This window comes from Bombina bombina, chromosome 3 (assembly GCF_027579735.1).
Source record: "Bombina bombina isolate aBomBom1 chromosome 3, aBomBom1.pri, whole genome shotgun sequence".
Classification (NCBI taxonomy): domain Eukaryota; kingdom Metazoa; phylum Chordata; class Amphibia; order Anura; family Bombinatoridae; genus Bombina; species Bombina bombina.
The window spans coordinates 813544597-813559784 of NC_069501.1; the positions used below are offsets into that span (position 1 = coordinate 813544597).

The window sequence follows — 15188 nt, forward strand, 5'->3', positions numbered from 1 at the left end:
TTAGCATAAAGTGAATTTTGTCTAAGTCGGAGTAAAACAGTGCGTACATGTATAGTATGTTGTTCTTCAGTTTTGGAGTAAATCAGTATGTCGTCAAGATATATAATCATACATACGTCAAGTAGATCTCTAAATAAATCATTAATAAAGCAGTGAAAAGTTGCTGGTGCATTACATAAACCGAATGGCATGACAGCGTACTCGAACAAGCCATACCTTGTTCGAAACGCCGTCAGCCATTCGTGTCCCTCTTTAATTCTTATTAAATTATACGCCCCTCTTAGATCGAGTTTAGTGAAAATAGTCGCCCCTTGTAATCGTTCTATGATTTCTGGTATAAGGGGAAGAGGGTATCTGTTCTTCTTGGTTCTTTTGTTGAGCTCACGGTAATCAATAATTGGTCTTAACGTGTTATCTTTATTACGGACGAAGAACATACCCGCACCAGCTGGAGATGTGGATGGCCTAATAAAGCCCTTCCATAAGTTGTCATCGAGATATTGTTCCAAATGTACTAATTCTGGCTCAGAAAGAGGGTATATATGTACGTATGGGATATAAGAACCAGGTAACAATTCTATGGGGCAGTCGTATGACCTGTGTGGAGGTAAGTTTTCTGCTTCAGTTTTGTCAAAAACATCCATAAAGTCTGAGTATGTCTTAGGAATAACAGAAGTCTCAATGGAAGTGTTAAGTATATGTGTTGGTAGGTAACAGGATTTAGAACAAAATGTAGAATTGAAGAGAACTTGTGAATTTCTCCAAGATATCTGAGGTTCGTGTGTTTGCAACCAGAGTAGACCTAGAACTATAGGAAACAGGGGTGATGTTATAACGTCAAAGGATATAGATTCACTATGACCAGAAGTAGTGGTCATGAGCAGTGGTACGGTCTTATGGGTGATAGGACCTGAAGATAAATAACAACCATCAATCACACGTATGGCTAGTGAATCAATACGTTTTATTAATGGAATGTGATATTTATCAAGAAAAGTTTTATCAATGAAATTGCCCGTGGTTCCGGAGTCAATAATGGCCTGTGTCTGGATTCTTTGTCCCTCCCACTGTAAAGAGATAGAGAGGTTACAATGAGTAATAAGTGAAAAGTGTTGAGTACAAACTACTACTGAAGATCTACTCTTACCCTTTTGTTTCTGGAGAATAGGACAGTCCTTTACTGTATGTGCCTTGGAAGCACAGTATAAGCACAAATTATTGGCCTTTCTTCTGTCCTTTTCTTCTGTAGTCAAAGGACCTTTAGTAAAAGCAATCTCCATTGGTTCATCAGAAGTGCGGGCAACAGGAGGAGTATAGGATGGAATAGGTGACTTTCTCCATGGCTGTTCTGCATAACCTCTCTCACTTTTACATTCACGAATCCTCCGATCTATAGTGACAGCATGTTACATAAGTCCAACGAGAGTAGAGGGGAGAGGACCCCTTGCCAATTCATCCTTAACTATGTCTGAAAGATCAGTACGAAATTGGTATAGCAATGCTGCCTCATTCCACATGGTGTCAGGTGCCCACCTTTTGAAATCAGAGACATAATCCTCAGCAGGTCTTCTATTCTGTTTTAATGCCTTAAGTGCATTTTCAGCTGCATTCTGTTTATTTTTATCCTCATAGAGGAAAGACATTTTCTCAAAGAACTGTTGTAGAGAATCCAGAATTGGATCATTATTCTCAAAAAAATTGGTAGCCCAAGCTTTGGGTTCTCCTTTCAGATATGAAATAACAGTAAGAACTTTTGTACGTTCAGTAGGATAAGTCTTAGGTTTCAATGAGAAGAAAATTGGTAGCCCAAGCTTTGGGTTCTCCTTTCAGATATGAAATAACAGTAAGAACTTTTGTACGTTCAGTAGGATAAGTCTTAGGTTTCAATGAGAAGAAAAGGAGACAAGAATTTTTAAAGTCTCTGAACTGATTTCTATCCCCTGAAAATCTCTCTGGGGGACAGACTTGAGGATCAGGGGGTGATTCAGGCATGGAGGGTCTGTTGTCAATGTGGTCTCTAATGACTGTTCTGAGATACTGATTCTCAGACTGGATAGATTAGCTTAATTAGTGAGAGCTGAATCCAATACTTGCTGAACAGAGGAGAAAAGGATATTAGTGCCTGTATATGAGGATTAACAGGCAAGACTGAGACAAAAATGAAACTTGCATATAATACTGAAGAATAGGTAGGATATTTATACTTATACTTAAACTAATAAGTGAGTTCACTTGTAGGAGTATCACAGAAGATAGAGTCACATATATGATAAATGCAGCCTTTTCCTGAAGTGAATGTACATAGGCACAGATTTCAATGATATGTTCAGTTCACAGCATATAAGATACAAGTTTGCAATAAAACCTGATGAGTCCAGAAAACACTTTCAAAATGGTAATGCCAAAGGAAAAATTCAGTACCTTTAATCCTGTGGTCTGGTGAAAGATTCTGCTAGAGGAAAAGCAGCTGTTACCTGGAGTCCGGTATCGCCAAACAGGAAGTGCAGGCTGTGAGTATAGCAGAGGAGCTGCTGACAGGCAAGGCAGGGGAATTCTGAAGAGCACAATCTGAGAACGGTAAGCCTATAAGCTTAAGTAAATGCTGAGGAGACAAAGGTATTTGTAGCAAGCATAAGAAATAACAAAAAGTTCCAGGAAATAGATTTTGGTGTGTTCCTGTAAGTAGGCTCAGGTGGAGATCCGGAGAGCATGTAGATTGCTTCAGCACAAGCCAGGATACTCAGCATAAGGATCAAATTACAGAGCACAGGATTTAGTTAGGAGGAGCCTTATAAAGGGTTCAAATTTAAAGGGACAGACAAACTGACAAGACCTCAGACATGACACTGCATGACTTGTGAACTGGAGCTGGATACTTGTGCTTAGCAGACACCCTCTGCATGGCTTGGGTAATAGAGCAGAATATCCGTGCTTGGCAGATGCCCTCTGTAGGGCTTGGGTACTGGTGCTGGATACTGGTGCTTGGCATATGCCCTTTGCAGGGCTTAGTACTGGATCTGGATACTGGTGCTTGGCAGATGCCCTTTGCAGGACTTGGGCACTGGAGCTGGATTCTGGTGCTTGGCAGACACTCTCTGCAGGGCTTGGGTACTGGAGTGGAATATGGGTGTTTGGCAGATGACCTCTGCAGGGATTGGGTACTGAAGCAGGGCAATGGTGAGAAAAAAAGTGATACTAGATAAACTGATAGCTGTGACAGGCTGGTAACAAGAGAATAGTCTGAAGACAAAACAAGGGTCAGATACCAGAGAGCAGTCCGATAAGTCACCAAACACAGGATGAATCTATTAGAGCAGTCAGAAAACAAGCCAAGTTCAGAATACTAGGAGCAATCCTGTAGAAAGGTCAGGAGACAAACTGGGTACAGGAGCCAGAAGATTTACCAGAACATTTTGTATGCAGGCACAGGTCAGAGGCACAGACAGAGTGAATTAACTACAATGTCAGGGCAAGGAGTGGCATGTGAGGCAGCCTTTTATAGCAGTGCTGATTGTGTAACTACCTGCAGCTTGCAAGCATGTGGAGCCAGAGAGCTAGTCAGTGCAGGCAGCAGGTCTCTAGGAACAACAGCACAATAGAAAGTTCTCCGGTGGCACAAGGATAGAGTTAAAGGCAGCAAACCTGGACTCCCAGGTTCAATCGTGGGCACAGCCGGGGCAGCAAAGCACAGCCCATCTTCTATTGTGCACCCACATTGGGCAGTCCTTTTAGGCAGGTTACATAGCTCAACAATTAAGCCTCTATTAACCTTGTCCCCACCTTTGGAACAGCAGTGACTAAAACCCAGGAGTTTTTGCCAACCCATAAAAAGGTTTATAAACCAATACTGTGTTAATGGATAACAGCAAGTGGTAGTAGTATGTTATTGTTCACGCAATAACAAATCACAAGATATGTTTTGCACTCACGCTCAATCCTTTCTTATTTAAGACCTTTATAGTATTGATTTTTAGTGCTTGCTTTTGTTCATTTAAATACATCTTAAATTTCTATTGAAATAAATTAAAAACTCTACCACCATTCTGTTATCTGTCTCAATAATATAAATGCAGACCCTCACTGAAACATATTGATGTATTTGCTCTATCCAACATGAGTACTGTAGCCTGCACCATACTACCACTTGCACGATAAATATTTACCTTACACTTGTAGTAGTGGTGCAAAAATGTAGCTGGCATTTAAGCCCATTAAATTGCATAGCTAAACCTTGCATTTTTGCACTTTACTTGTAATCTAAGATATTGTTTTTTTTTAAATATTAAAACCCATTTGCAAACTTGTTTCAGGTCAGTGGTAACTGACAGTTTATTGATTTAATTTCTTTCTAAGATGTATATAGAAAGCTTACATTAGGCAGATCTGGCGCCCCCCTGCTGAGGGTGCAATAAGGCAGCTGCCTAAACTGCCTTACACAAGCGCCGGCCCTGTGCCTGATCATTGCACTGCTATTATTAATGCAACTGCACTTTGTTTTTGGCAAATTATACCTTGATATATGCTGATATTTTATTTTGTGTTTTACATCACCATGACAACCCTTTGGTGTTTTTTTGGTGGGGGAGGGATCAAGCATTGTTTAAAAGTATGTTTGTTTTTTGCACTGTTGTTGGACTGATGAAGGGGTGAATACCCCGAAACATCACTAAGGAATAAAAATTTGTAACACTTGATAAGAGCATTGAGTGCTTTGTCTATTACCTCTCTCTCTCTCTCTTTTTCTCTCTCTCTCACTCTCACTCTCTCTCTCTCTCTCTCTCTCTCTCTCTCTCTCTCTATATATATATATATATATATATATATATATATATATTAAAATACACAGTTTTTATATATATATATATATAAATATATATATATATATTATATATATATATATATATAAATATATATATATATTATATATATATATATATATATATATATATATATATATATATATATATATATATATATATATATATATATATATATATGAATACACACAGCATACACCCAAAAGAGGCTACCAGGAAATACATTTTCAAAGAGATTTCTCCCTGTTCTGGACTCAGTGGCAGATTGGACATTATGCAGATATCTGTCAAGATGTTAAGGTACACAGACTGGGTATACAGTAATCCAAAAAAATATATAAAAAAATAGTATGCAAGAAATACATACATGCAATTATATCACCTCAATAAATAATTCACAGGATTTTATTCAAATTAATTGGTATAAACAAAACAGTGATGCACACACAATAAATAAGTGTTTTGATATCGATTAGTATAATTATATTTTTTGTCTGCTCATGTAATCATAAGAAATTACTGCTAATGAGAAGCACATAATTTATGTTAAATATTTTCTCATCATCACTTATATCAATATAATGTGTGAATAGAATGTCCATTTATAAAAATATTCTATTTTTGGATTTAAGGAAATGTCATGACATGCCAAAAATGCCTTACTTTGATTATTTCCATTTATCAAAAGTTAATTTAATTCTGTCAGAATCTTGATACAAAGATATAATTTGGATTTTTAACCAAATCTTCCTCACATGATCCAGTCTGCATATGTCATTTTACAGTTCAATCCCATTCTCTAGAGAATAAGGCAGTGTCTACCCTTTTCCAATTGTTTGACAGTGTTTTAACTCAATGGAATTATGTGTTTTTGGAAAAGAGAACTTATGAAATGTTTTACACCTGTAAGGGTACTTGCTACTGGAGATGTTAAAAAAAATTCTCTGCTTTAGGCAAGTTAGGATATTTCAATGTGAACCACTGAAAAACCCATCCATATGCAATATGCCATTGAATAGCAAAGACATGAATGTCAGCAATTAGAACTTACACATTTCAACATAGTCATTAACTTAAAACTGTGACATTTACCTTTCCTAATATTAGGAAAGAAAATAAGTGCATAGGAAAACGTGTTTTCTACTTCAAAGCAAAGCAGAGCAAATAAGATAGTTTCATAGTTTTAAAAGTAGTAGTCATGCTTTTCAAATTATACCATTTCACTATAAAAAAATAAGCAAATAAAAATAAATAAAATACAATTAAGGTTGGTTAAGTATTGAACAAGAAATCCAAGCAAAAGCAAAGTTTACAAAATCTCTTTAAAATGAAATATTAAAAAAGCACACACAAGTATATGGTGTAATCTATATAATTAAAAACATACAGTATAATGCTTACATAATTGGAACACATATGTTACTTGTAGTAAAATAAATATATCACACACTGAGGTCCTGATATTCAAAACATTGCCGTGGAAAAGGCTTAAGGGCCTCCCAGCATCACCAGACATCACCCATGGATATTTACAAAGAAAAGGGGCGTGGCTGATTAGTGCTAGCGAGTAATGTCTATTCCATAGAAGTCAATGGGAGCATGACATTACCACCCGCATTGCAGACCCTGCCGCTCGTCGCCATTTTGCTGCGGCCGAGGGGAGCCTTATTTGAAGTGGGCCTGCATTGCGCAGAAAGTGCTCTCATTGAAACTAAAAATAGTTTCCGTGTAGGCACACTACAAATATTTTCTGGCGGAAACTAAGTTGCTCTTCACCTAAATTAACCACCTCTGTTGATGTAAGTCTTGTCAGCTAATAGCTTGAAAATAAAACATGGCTGCTATCCTCCTCACAGCCTGCACTTTGCTGATTCAAACATATCAAACGCCCCGTTAACTCAGCCTTAATGCCTATACCTACATCACATCTAAGCTACACTCGCCCTGCTCTGCCCTGCTTCCTCCCACTGACCGCATACACCTACGTCAGAGCTAACCTACACTCTCCCTGCACGGCCTAGCTATCTCCCCCTGACCGCCTACACCTACGTCACGCCTAATCTACACACTCCTGGAACACCCAGCTAATTCCCTAAGAATACCACCTACACTTATGTTATGTCTAAACTACACTCCCCTGGAATGCCACAGCTAACTCCCACATACTCCCTACTGTCTGCAAACTACCTGACTATAATAAAGTATACAAAATAAAACACCCACCATTATAACCATAGGAGCTATGTCACTAAAATTATAAACAATATATAAATGATGCGTCATGGAGATGTGCTAACTTCCCCCCCCTACAATACAAATAATCCCCCAAAATAAAATAGGCTAACTACAAAACCTACAATAAAAATTAAAATTTAAAATAAAAAATCTTATTCTTTAAAATAAAAAACACCCCAAAAAAAGATTTTTGGATGATTAGAATTTAAAATAAAATAGTCTTTTGCTATTGGCTGATTTTTTAAAATCAGCCAATAGGAATGAAGCGGTATCCCTATATAAAGGAGTTCTGAGCATCCTGAAATTCAGTGTGCGGCAGCGGCCGCATGAAGAGGAGGGCTCTAGAAAGAGAGCTGAAGAATTCAAGATTGGAGATGCGGGCAGCAGAAAAGGCCACCTGGAAGTTCCCGGCACCTGGACCATACTTTAGTGTTAGGTTTTAGGGTTGTTGTTTTTTTGCGAGGTGGGTTTTATTTTTTATGGGACATGTAGGTTAATGTTAGGTATAATGGTGTTTTTTCTATTTTTGATGCTTTTTTATTTTCTGTAACAGATTTTTATTAATTTTTCAGTAACTTAGGCAGCTTAGTTTAGAGGGGGGTTAGGTGTTAGACAGAGTAGGGTTAGTTTGTATTGGGGGTTGTGGCAGTTTAGGGGTCTGTAGTGCAGGGTACTTGTAGGCTAGTGGCGGTATAGGGGTTAAGCTGAGTACTTGCAGTGGGCTAGTGGTGGTATAGGGGCTAATAGATTAGATGGGTACTTGCATTGGGCTAGTGGCTGTATACGGGTAATAGGATAGATACTTGTGGTGGGTATGTGATGGCTGAGAGAGTTAACAGGATAGATACTTGTGAGGTGTATGCGGTCGTTGAGCTGGTTAATAGAGTAGATGGGTACTTGGAGTGGTTATGTGGTGATTTAGATTTTTATTAGTGTAGTGTTAGTTTGCGATCATGGGGTACTTTGGTTTAGGGGTACTTTTGGTTAGTGGTTAGGCACGGCAACTAAATCCCAAGCGATCGTTTACTATACATCTCTAATATAGGCGGCGATGCTAGCTGTTATCTATCGCCAGCATCGCCAACCAATGGCATGTATAGTAAACGCCTCTTGACGATGTCCCCTGTCACGAGCTTGGAATATTTTGATCGGCTCGCACAACATATTGACGGATCCCTTGGAATATCTTACCACCTCGTAGCACTTTTGATCATTTGGGGCTTAGTCCTAAATCCTATAAATCCAGTTATTGACATTATCAGTTGTCTAAAGAAATTGTAAAATATGGAGTACAAAAGACAATTTATATCTCTGTGTGAAATTATGTGTGCTAATTAACTTAATAATGTCACCACTGAATCTAAATACAATTAAATATCCAGTACATACACAATCATCCTTATTGTTTGAATTGTTGTTGATATAAACTTTCATATATTCTTTGTGAAAACATAAAAGCTGGTTTTCTGTTGGCTTGGTGTACATATGAATCCACCAGCCAAATAGCCCAAGTAAGTTGTGCTGAGATCAGCATTCATTTTTTAGCAGCAGCCAAATCTTACCTGGACTTGAGATCTTAAATTTCTGACAAAGTTTAAGCAAATGTTTATGCTACATACATACGCAGTGAACATGTAATTTAAATGATTATTGCCTTCTGCTTGGAGTCAATGTTCTATGTTCTTGCTTATGATAATTCAAGTTAATGATTTATGAAGAGATATTCTACATACAAATTAATTATCACACACATTGGTATGCTGTGTGAATGGCACAGACGATATAACAATTTATTTCATATACCGTATGTCCACCATGTGGTTTGAATGCTCTTTTAAATTAACACAAATAGTTTCTATCTGTTTACAAGGTCAATGCTTTTTTTTTTTTTTTTACTAATGTTAAGTAGTGATTAGTGATTGTTGCAAAACTGTAGCTATCAGTAGTGATTAACGAGCTATCACACTCAAGCCACTCAAAATGTGAGAGGCTAAAGTAGTAAGTAAAAGAGAATGTTGTTATGTTCTATAAGAGCCACTTAGTCATTTTAGTAACACTGAACCTGCAAATCAACAGCAGACTATTCAACAACAGCTGACAAGTTTCTTTAAAACATATTCAAGCACAGGTGGTCTCACTCAGAATATGGTATTCCTGTAGCTGTAGAATGTAAAATGCATAGGATAGCAACTGTAATTAATAGTCAAACATTATACTAAATACATTTTCCCATGGTTGGATCACATGAAAACTATTACTAGGAGAACAATGAAACATCTATGAACGTTTCAAATATTTTACAAAGTAACACTCATATAAAGGTCACATAGGAGAATTTGTGATAGGGTAGAGCATGGTGTGACTATTGTAACATTGCAAATTTCCTTTTTAAGAGAAAATCGATCTGATATAGCCAATAGCTTGTCCAAATATCATAGCACCTCTGCTAGTAAGGTGAGGTTTTTCTACAGTGGATATACAAAATCTGCACACCCTTATGCAATTGCAGATTTTTGAAATGTAAAGACAGAAATAACAACAATGTAAATGTCAGACTATTTCCATCTGTAATGGGATATTCCAACAAATAAAGCTTTAGAGAAAACAAAACAAAACAAATAATTATTAGGAAAAGTTTAAATAAATAAAAAATACAGACCCTGAATGCATAAGCCTGAACACCACACCCAACTATATACAGTATATCCACTGTAATTTAAAATGGCATTTACAGCTTTCCTTCTTCTAAATAATGTTCTATTTTATAATATGGTTATTTTTATAAATATTTGTATGTGTATGAGGTACTATCTATCTATCTATATCTATCTATCTATATATATATATATATATATATATATATATATATATATATATATATATATATATATATATATATATATATATATTTTATATTTATATATTTATATTATATATTTTATATATAAAAATTGTCTTAAAAGGGTAAAAGGGTTGTAAAGTAGACACAGCTGACATAAATCAGGATAATATATTTTTAATAGAAAAACAGTTATTTTTAGAATTAATACTGTATATGTGTGTTAATGTGTTGTGTGTGTATGTGTTTGAAAATAATTTCTCACCTAATTTTAGATAATTCAACATAATAAATTCATTCTTTTTAATTATGAATGGTAAATTCATGAACAGGCGTATACACAGAATATAGATTTTGATCAAAGGAAAAGGTGTATTGTATTAACTCTGCACAGCTAAACCATCACAGCCTTTGAAACAATGTTCCTTTTATTGTTAACATAAGTTAGATTGACAGAAGTCAATACAAAAGAATAGCATATAGTAGCTTTACCAAAAACATATTTGAATGAAACTACGAGCCTCAGGCCTATCAAAGATGGACAGTGATGTAGGGTGAATGATTCATGAATACTTCCATTAAATAATGCTAAAACCTGCATTATCCATTATGCACATGGAGTGGTCTCAAGACATTTGCACATGACTGGCCATTCCACTGACAAATGAAAACTTTGAAAGTACAGAAAGAGTATGCATATAATCTTTACCTAAGGTGTCTTTTTCTCACTATTGCAGCCTCTGACAAATGTTGGATTTTGCCAACTCTCCTTTTGCTGGTATAAGCCTCATTCAATCCAGTTCCTTTCCTGACACAGCCCCTGACAGTTTATGCTCCTATCACTTATCATTTAACTGTCTCAGTTCATCTTGTTGCCAGTGCACCTCTCCATCCTCAAATTTCATGTGGTCTTTTCCCTTTCAAAGATTTAGGGGTCAATTTATTATTGCCCGTATTGGGCCAATTCACCCTGTTTCCACACAAGCCTTTAGGCTCGCCGGAAACAGGAGTTAAGAAGCAGTGGTCTATATACCGCTGCTCCTTAACTAATACGCCACCTCTGAGGCTGCGTACATCAATCCACCCAATCCTATACAATTGGGCTGATTGTCACCCCCTGCTAGTGGCTGATTGGCCGCGAATCTGCAGGGGCGGTATTGTACAAGCAGTTCACTAGAACTGCTTGTGCAATGCTGAATATGGACAGCGAATGCTGTCCGCATTAAGCGATATCAGGTGGACATGATACGCTACATCGTATTATGTCCGCCAGACTTTAATAAATTGACCCCTTAGACCCTATTATTTTCCACAATAGCACAAAATAGGCAAACAGGCAAGATCCATCTCAGAATTGACTGCGTTAGTCATGTTATTGATGTTTCATGGTGTCTTAAATAATAATGTTGCAGATAATCCATCATTGAATTATCAACCAGACACTGTTTGTATTGATTTTTTAGGTTTTATAAAACATTTGAAGCAGAATAGCAGTATGGAAGGACAAAATCAGGTTGCTTTTACTAACAGATTTTCCCACAATCTTGAACATTTTTAAAAAAAAACAAGTGGTTTGAAGTTCAGACAATATTCTAAGCATGGTTTTCAAATTATCACAATCAAAAATGGCTTTGGCTATTATTATCCTCAGCCCCAAACACGTTTTCTTAAGATAATCACATAAAAACATTGTCTGAGATATCAGCACCAAAAATAGAAATTCAAATGAAAATGACAAATACAATGGCCATTTTGTGGGTTTAGATATTACATTATATTACACATAATGTTAATAATAACTGACATGTATGAAATTAAACTCTTGTTTTCCAATCAATAGTAACATGTGATAATGAGTAATAAAGTAATTGGAACAGGGGCATGAGGGTATAATGAGCATGTGTGTTGGATGACATTTATATTGATAATGCTGTAAAAGTGCTTTTTATACATTTTTTAATCTTAAAGGGACATTGTACACTAGATTTTTCTTTGCATACATGTTTTGTAGATGATCCATTTATATACCCCATCTGGGGTGTTTTTGTAAAACTGTATAGTTTTGCTTCATTTTAAACAGCATTGTGCTTATTTTCATACTTTTAACCAAGTCCCAAAGTTTTGGGCAGACTCCTAGTTGTGTAATTGGTATTTTCATATGCAGGGGTGGGGGGGGGGGGTAGTGACCGCTCTTCTTGTTTTCCCAACCCCTTTCACTGGGTGTCCCAGCCTAACCTCATCAACAGTGCTAAACTGGGAGCTTCTATGTATGTTTTTTAAATGTTTTATACTTGATTTTTATATCAATAGCTGTACATATTCTTTTTATAGTAGTGTCTATTGCATGCAGTTATATGAAAATTGGTGTATACTATCCCTTTAATTGATTGAGTAGGTTTTGAAAAATTGAAGAATTGTGTGGAAAACTAATATCTCACAAAAGAAAGAGGTCTTAACTTATGCAATCTACAAGAATGGGATTAAACAAATGCACGTACTCTACATTGTTAAAGAGCAAAGTTGCAAGATTTGCTCCATTAAAACAGTGTAGCCGCTTCAATCTCGTCAAATTTACTGTACAGGACAGTATTTTACTGTGCAGGATAATGGTATTAACACTAAATGAATTAAAAAATAAAATCTAAAATGTTCTATAATATGATATAAAACTAATTTATACATTTCTTAGAATATCAACAATTTTATAATCTATCAAGATTTCTAGTAGTGACACCAGATTATGACACAAAATACTTCATAAGGAAAATAAAAAAGTATGGCCTTTCATTTTAAAATTAAAAAAAAACTAACTAATCTTGCTGTAGATCTTGAACATCAAAATATAAAACTGAATACTAAACAATAAGATTGTGTTCACCTTAATGAGACAAAATTATAAGCGGTTGGGAGTAAGCACCCATATGATACTATCTAATATGCCACATAAGATGTTCTCCAGGACAGGTGAACATATATATATATTGTTACATGGGGCTGGGGGAATCTTGAATCTATTGTAAACAAGTAGATAAATATGTTATAGAATGTTGTTTAGTTTACTTCTCTAAAAAAAAAGTTTTTTTTTTCTTGTTTTTTTTTTTTTTTAAAAAAAGCATCTAGAATAATATATATTTTAATGGTATTAGTACAAAGAAACCAGCAATATATAATCTGTATATAATCTGTGTTAGTATTAGTTTTAATTGATTCTTTCAAGTGGACCAGACAGATTATGATTATAGGTTGAACAGGGAAATAATTTTTTTTTTATATTTCATATCCTACTATATATTAATCCATGCAGCTAGTTTACAATCCCTGTATCAATGACTCATCAATAATCTTTACAAAAGGGATATTTCAGCCCATTGCAATAATAGAAATCCATGATTGCATATTAGTGTCTTGGGCAAATTTACTATAGAGTTTCTTCAGGAAACCAGATTGTGCTGCTTTGAGACAAAAATAATTTTGCATGACAAAAAACAAGTTACTGAAATGTTATATAGAATATGCTTTATTCATTTGCACTAAGGTAACTAATTTGGAAGATGTTTGTTTTTGTTATACAGTAGATAAATAGTAATGACATACAAATATACCACTCTAAAGATGATACAATGATTTTAAACAATATTGTGAGGCTATAAAATTAAGATGTATTATTATGAACAGGAAATAATAAAAAATAATTGTATGCAGTATATCTATGATATTGACTGATGTGAGAACAGTCTCACCACTGGTATGTGATAAAATGTTACATTTTACTTAACAGTTTGCAAACTCTACAGAAGTAAAGGTAAATGGAAAATGTACCAATAATAAACAAGTTGAGCACAAATTTCTTTTTTTCATAAAACAAGTTCTCTATTGTCTCTTTGGAAAAAAACCACATAAACATTGTATAAATCTATTACACTATATTTCTCATTTTTCTAGCATCTAAAATGTTTACAAGGATTTTTTCCAGCTGCCGAATTGATTGTAGTAGATCATTTTAAAATGTAATCGGACGACAGACACAAAGCAAATCAGCCTCAAGCTCATAAACACACATCTTCAAAAAAAAAAAGTAAATTAATTATAGCCCACAACATTTATACATAAATAAAACACTATGTTTTGTGCCTATGGCAAAGACTTACAGCATGATTCTTTAGTTTTGGGAATATTGTCTCATCAGTTTCTTCCCCGTCTGTTATTTCCCCTTGTGCATGAACTTCAGCAAACTGTTTAGCACGGAAAGAAACTGAATTGACTGCTGAGGTGGGAATACCCATAATGGTAAGTAATACTATTGGTAAAATGTGTTATTTGCACTGTTTAAGTTTTTACTCCAGGCCATTGTATTTTAACTTTTGTGTTATAGTTTAACTCTATATTGGAACACTGTTATTGTTTAATTAAAAAAAATGTATAGTATGTCAAGTAAAGGGTAAATGATATGCAGTTTGTGATATATAAAACTGCTTTTTATATGCTATCCGATCTTTGATTTTACTTTCATATAATTTACAGTAGAGAATATTTTTTATAAAAAGCCAACACATAAATTCTATTACTAGCTATGTGCCAGATTACAAGTGGTGCACTAACTGTTGGGTGCGAGCAATAAGGGGTATTGTGCCCGTCTGAAGTAGGGTGCGTATTACGAGTTGAAAGTAAATGCTTTTGATTAAACACAATTGAATTTAATGCACATTGAGTTAGCATGACTTCAGAGCTCTGGTTAACTGTTACACAACACAAAGAGTTGCACAAAAACACATACAAAATACATTTGACAGTACAGTTACATTCATAATGACACTGTCAGATGAAAAAAAAGAAAAAAGAAAATTGCATTAAAGATTTATAAGGGCTCAAAGATATGGGGTTTCAGGTGTTAGTAAAAACAAAAGGGAGGCTACAAAGGGCTTTAACATAGAGATTAGAGGTGTGATCAAGTCATTGGTTTGCAAGTCACAAGTAAGTCTCAAGTCTTTATATTTAAGTCCCAAGTCAAGTCCCGTGTCAAGACAAGCAAGTCAAAGTCAAGTCCCGTGTCAAGACAGGCAAGCATAAGTCAAGTCTCGAGTCAACAAAGGCAAGTCTAGGTCAAGTCCTCAGCTTTAAGTTTCAAGTGTTCAACAAGTCATTAGTACTCTTTGCATAAAATGGCGTTAGAGTATTAATTAGTGTATATAATGTATAATAATTCATATCAGGAAGGTGTTTAAAATATGTTCATCTTTTCCCAGTTCAATTTCATGTGAGATTTAAAATTTAAAATTGTAACATAAGAACAAACAGTG

At 35.3% G+C, this 15188-nt stretch overlaps 1 long non-coding RNA gene across 1 annotated transcript; it reads right to left on the bottom strand.

Moving 5' to 3' along the window:
* Positions 1 to 945: 945 nt before the first annotated feature.
* LOC128651940 (uncharacterized) lies at positions 946 to 1221 on the bottom strand. Its single transcript, XR_008401222.1, has 2 exons — positions 1148 to 1221; positions 946 to 1067 (listed from the first exon to the last, which is right to left on the bottom strand). It is a non-coding gene; the product is annotated as an uncharacterized LOC128651940 (long non-coding RNA).
* Positions 1222 to 15188: the final 13967 nt, after the last annotated feature.